This window comes from Augochlora pura, chromosome 9 (assembly GCF_028453695.1).
Source record: "Augochlora pura isolate Apur16 chromosome 9, APUR_v2.2.1, whole genome shotgun sequence".
Classification (NCBI taxonomy): domain Eukaryota; kingdom Metazoa; phylum Arthropoda; class Insecta; order Hymenoptera; family Halictidae; genus Augochlora; species Augochlora pura.
Genome location: NC_135780.1, coordinates 4,635,260 through 4,641,259, shown reverse-complemented (window position 1 = coordinate 4,641,259; position 6,000 = coordinate 4,635,260).

Below are 6,000 nucleotides of genomic sequence, written 5' to 3'. Positions count from 1 at the left end.
GGACTGACCGTCGTTCTCTTTCGGGTAGGCCGCGATTCGCCCGACGGTCAGTCACCGGTAGGGCTCAAAGGGTTCGATTCGAACTTTATTCGAACGGTGCATGACGTTCGATGTTATGGCTCGAAATCGATCCTTTGAAAATTCTCTTAGCTTCCGCGGTCGCGAACGCGTACGCGCGGGAATTAGGGCTTTCGAAACGAAACGATACCGGCTCCATTGCACCAGCAGGATTATCGGCTTTTTCCGAAACATTGTTACTTTGTTTCGGAAATCGTTGGTTTTCTACTAGCTGCGGAGCACGTGTAAGGTTCTAGGTTCATCGGGCGAATCGCCGAAGAAAGAAGAGGCCTCTCCAACAAACTGTTGAGAGAGGCCACCATATTGCCGTTACCACTTTGTCACTGTACTCGTTTGTTAAAATAGTAGTTGTAGTAGTAGTATATGGGCAGGCCTCGCCGCCCGTAAACAAATCCGCGGAAAAGAGAAAGAGAGTCTTCAGTCACCAATAAAAGTATTGGTAACAGGATGTTTTCACAGTGAATTTATCACATACACGTATCCATGAGGAACAAATATTTTTTTCAAAGAAGATTTTACTGATATCTCGTGCTATTGCTGTGCAGCTGCAGTTGTGTGCACAGAGATATACACGTGCAAAATTTTCGTGAACAATAAATCATAATAGCCGGCCGACTTGAAAGCTACGTGTATTCACACTGTACGTGTGATACAAACTTCGTATGCGCGTGTGTTTATGTATGTTTGTTGCATGACTTCCGGATTGTAAAATTTAAGAAGTTCCAGCTGCAATCAGCATTATGTGAACGTTCAAGTTAAGAACATTAAGTAGTATATAAAAAAATAAAACTCTCAGCTTTCTTACAAATAGGAAGTCATGTTAAAAAGTTGTAAAAGTAATTTCAGTTGAGTGAAGTATATCTGATTTCAAATAATTTATATAGAATTTTATTATACTCCATAAATAATGACATTATTTCGTTCGCGAAAACTTTTATTTCCAGAAAATCGAATAAAATCATCGTGACGAACTTCTGAGGCCGAGTATTTTATTTTATTATCGCATTTAGTTCTCCTCATCAGAAGTTGATTTAATATTGAATTTACTAATCTTCTCTGCAAATAGGGAACTTAGATTGAAGTGGAGAAGTCGAGTATTTGAAGAAAGTATTTGAACAAATATTGAACGTACTTTACGGAATCCCAAGAGATATTCCCGATTTAATTTAATATTTACGACCTTAGCTAGGAAACAGGAAAAATAAAACAGCATCGTGCCACGGAGGTCAACGAAAACCTATTAACTTGGACTCCAATCTTTTGGTTGCAAGCTTTAACACATTTACAGTGTCAGAGAGATCTGTCATTGGAATTTACGTTTTTTGATATAACACGTGCCTCCTTTCATTACTTCGAAAGATGCTGTTTACACCGGTATGTTTATAATATCGATTTGTTTGAGCGAATAAATAATCGAACAGAAGACTCGAAGTTTAGATATATCCATGAATGGCCGATGAATGTTTTAACGGTGAAATTTTGTGAACAATGTTTAACAGTACTCCATACCGAGTATATCCAGAGAATGTTCATACGGGCACGTTGTACTCTCTATAGAATACTCATAATGCCTCGAGTTTCGTGATCATTAATTTACGGGTCACCATCGCGGAGGAGATGCTCGTGACAGGTAACAGATATTGTTGCCTCGGTGGAGGGTGTGTATTAATATATTGAGTACTTTGGCCAGTTTGCGGACGAACGTGACCACGTAGCTCTTTACTTTCCTCGCGATTATGCGTCGAAATTTTATACGTTAACGAAATGCTTTTATGGATACTTTTTATGGAGCCTTTTCCTAGCTCTAGAAATATCTCAAGATCAGCCGAGCGTTATGGAATTTATATTGTTACGGAGACGAGAACTGGTATAATCATTTTTCAATTCAGGATTTTATGCGTGCAGAATTATAAAGGCGTCTGCCAATTATAATTAAAATAAATAAAAAAATAAATTAATGGAGATAAAATCGATAAAAAAAATTTTTTTTAATTTTTTTCACTATTATAGAAATATGACAAAAACTGTTTTTCCTGTCTCCTCGAATACAGTATGCGATTAGCTAATTTAAGTTTCGTTTAATAGTAAATTCATTGTTTCCTGATTCGTAATATTTGATTATAGCAAATTCTTGGCATTCTTTCGCCGGTAACAATTTTCTGCGCGAGAATAATAAATTTGACCAATTAATCTCAAGAACGTTGAATTCGTATTCGCCGAATTTGTGGGTAACAGTTTTCCTGTCTGTTTTCCTGGAATTCCACTTAATTGCGATTGTGAGCTCGGAGGAATGCTAGACACGGGGAACAATGTAGCTACACACGTGCGAATCTTATGTATATATGTAAACCTGATCGTCCACCATTAGCTCCATGTATTGAAACCATTACTCGTATTCGCAGGATTTTCGGAAAATTGTGTAATGAAATACTTCCTCCACTGTGAACCCTCGATTATTGATCTTTGATTAGCGAAGCTTCGTTCTCAACACGATGTCAACGTTCACGAAGTATTCTACGGATCTTATTTTGAACGGCCACTTCGGCGTTCACGTAAAAACCATCAGAAATCGCGATACTACAAAATTGTAGGCAGTTTCGTGTAAAAAAAAATGTATCTGTAGCATAAATCAAATTTTTCTCACTGAAAGATTCGTTTTCGAGAAAATCCAATTTCGGTGTTTGTTGATTGCACCGCGCTCAACCATCCCGCAGTTTTGCGCACGGCTGGTAGAATCGATGGAAAGAAATTCGACGCGTGAAAATGTGCAAAAACCGTGCGATAAAATTGTTTTGTTTAACACTTCGTGTTCGGGTAAAATCCAATTGAAAATTTATCATGTACGCCCGCGTCTCGTTGCTCGACTGAAATTACATCGACGCATTTTTTGCGTCTTCATCGCCATTTTTTTTTTAATAAAAACACAATATTATTTTCTTTCATTTTCTATTATAAATACATTAAATTTGTAGTTTATTCATAATCATAAGATTTACACACGGTTCACCAACGCGCACCATTTTTCCCTTATTCGGTATTATCAGATACGATAAATTTCGTCTCACACTCCAACAACGTGGCGTTGAAACGTCTGCTTTGCATAAGAAAGGGTTCTGCTGGACGGACAGTAGCTTAAGCAAATTATAAACGGTGTTTCATTCATTTTGTACATCTTATTACTTTCGTTAGCTTCACTGAAATGAAATTTCTCTTTATCAACGCGTCTATTCTATATCAAATTTTGTATTTTTTTGCAATAATTTTCAAGATCGTAATAACAATGTTAAGATGTTACAGATAAACAAATTAACAGATATAATAATATATAATATATAATATAGTACTCCACGTATTTTTAGCAAAATGTGAAATTATTTATCTCGGTAAAAATGTCATGTTTGGAACAATGATAGATAAATTGAAGCGTATACTTACTTCGGAATGAAGGTTGGATCCATTGCGGACAAATATTATTTGCAGTTGTTCGGTTTTATTCGTTAACAAATATTTTTTACAATCTTCGTTACTTACATCTGCCTCTTACGAGCTAAACATTTCTTGAATTTCCTAAAATTGCATTTGGACAGGTTAGATTCTTGTCTTGTAATAAAAATGATAATGTTCTATGTACAAGTATCAATTGCGATTACGTGTTAGCAACTAATCGAGTAATTAGAAAAATAAAGACTATATGACGAAGAGCCTTCCCTTATCCGAACGGTGTAATTGTTGTTGGAGTATCATTGTTTCCATGCGGTTTCCAATTATTCGAAAGTTCGTCTATTCAACGCAGGCTTTCTGTGATCACAGATGCATCCTTTTGTTACGAAATAAATAAGCAACTGTGAACCATTCATCAGTCGCAGAAATTAATTTCAGACTTTCGCGAACTAAAACCGTCTATTTGACAAGAACAATACAGTTTTCATTTCTCGAAGTATTTAGCATCACTTTTAATAACTTCGTTCGATCTTTCGTTAATTACAAAATCGTTGTGTTACAGATAATTGTTACGTGTTATTGTTACATGAATAACACGTTATTTGAGATTTCTGATAACTAAGAAAACTAACCTATTTTACGTTAATAACTGTGTTGAATATGTTTACGTATCGGATAACGCGAATAATTCTGTTTTATATTACACAATTTTATATAAAATATAGTAGTTACTTCCTTAGGTTCTATTGTGTCTTTGTGTGCTTTTTTAATCGTAAAACAAAACCCGAAATCTCAGTCGTTATCACATTCAATATTGTATTTTTACAATCATCAGTAAACTCGAGGCACAAATTACAATTTGTACCTCATTTTACGAGTGATTTTAACTTCCATTTGTTTTTACAATTTCTCTTCATTTATACATCATTTCCATTCTCTCCTTTGTAACCTTCTTATCATATTTTTCTACGCCGTAAAAATATGTAATATTTTATTAAAAAATTTGACCAATCGACGCAAAGAAAATTTTGAAAAAGATACATGTAAAAGTAATAGTAGCAACGAATTTTACGGAACTGATTGAAAAAGGAAAGAGTACAATTCTCATAACCAATTTCAAATTAATAACGACTAATATCGAATTAAGCTTTCGACTTGGCAAGAATGGTGTCATTAGCTTAAAATAATGAAAATAATTGAATTACTTATAATTATTTAAAAAATCTCTAACGTTAGGCGCTGTTATCATTGATTTCATTAAAACCGTAAGCCACAGTAACAAGAAGATTTACATTACTAAATATGTTTCTCCTGATTATGTGATTCCTTTGACACGATGTTTAAGATTGTCGATGCAATTTAATTGAAATTGAAAGACTTAGAAAGCATGCAGAACTTTTTATGCTTTAAACGACGTTTCGTTATAAAATGTTCTTCTAAAAATTAATGCAATTTGGCAGCAATCAAAACAAGCTAACAAAATTTCTATTGAAATAAATGAAATCTCCTGTCAGAATTTCATAGTTTCTATATAAATTAAATCTGCTATCGTGGCAACAAAAGTTCCATTTAAATTAATCAAATTTACTGTCGAGATGACGATCCTTTCATTGCATGAAAATTCTTTCAGTTCACGATTCGCATTTCCCTTTCGGTTCGGATATGGGAGGCCCGATTTTATTCAGTATTAATTCAGTAGTCATACATCTAATTGCGCGTCATTCCTTCGACGAGTCGTTCAATCTGTATTCAATTTCGTACATATGTACAAGGGTCAGTTGCACCAGTACGGAAGTTGCATCAGTATTACTAAATGAACTTATTAAAATTAATAAAAGAAGAAATCGACGGGGACATTTCCAATTTACATAAAAAATTGTCTATTTCAATTTCAACAAATTCGAATGAAATAGATATTTGTTATGATGTTTACCAAATCGAGTAGCTCGAAAATAATATAAAGATATTTTAACATACACGGATTAAAAATAATAGAATAATATTTTCAAATGCTTCGAACCTTTTTACTGTTTCGTATTGTTTGTACGAATGCTCGTCATAAATCTGCAATCTAGCACTGAGTATCGTGAGGAAAGTCGAATCTCAAATTTGGCAGCATTTGTTATACATCACTCTACGATTATTAGACTGCAGAATATTATGGAAAATAATAATTCTTCGAACGAATTCGAACGATCGGAAGTTAAATGAGAATGCGTATTTCTTCTTTTGATAATTTCAATAAATTCGACGAGACTGAACGAATACCCTTAAAGTCCTTCGATCTAGTTATTTTTACATTAATGCATAAAATCCGCAGTCTAGTGATTAACTACGCCACACAGTACAGGATCCGACGTGATGCGATCGAATTGAATCTCCGAACACAATAACCGTAACTAACACCACCACTATATAGAGTTCCAAATTGTCAGAGGAATACCCCCCTGTAAAATCAGGATTTAGAACTGTAATTCACTG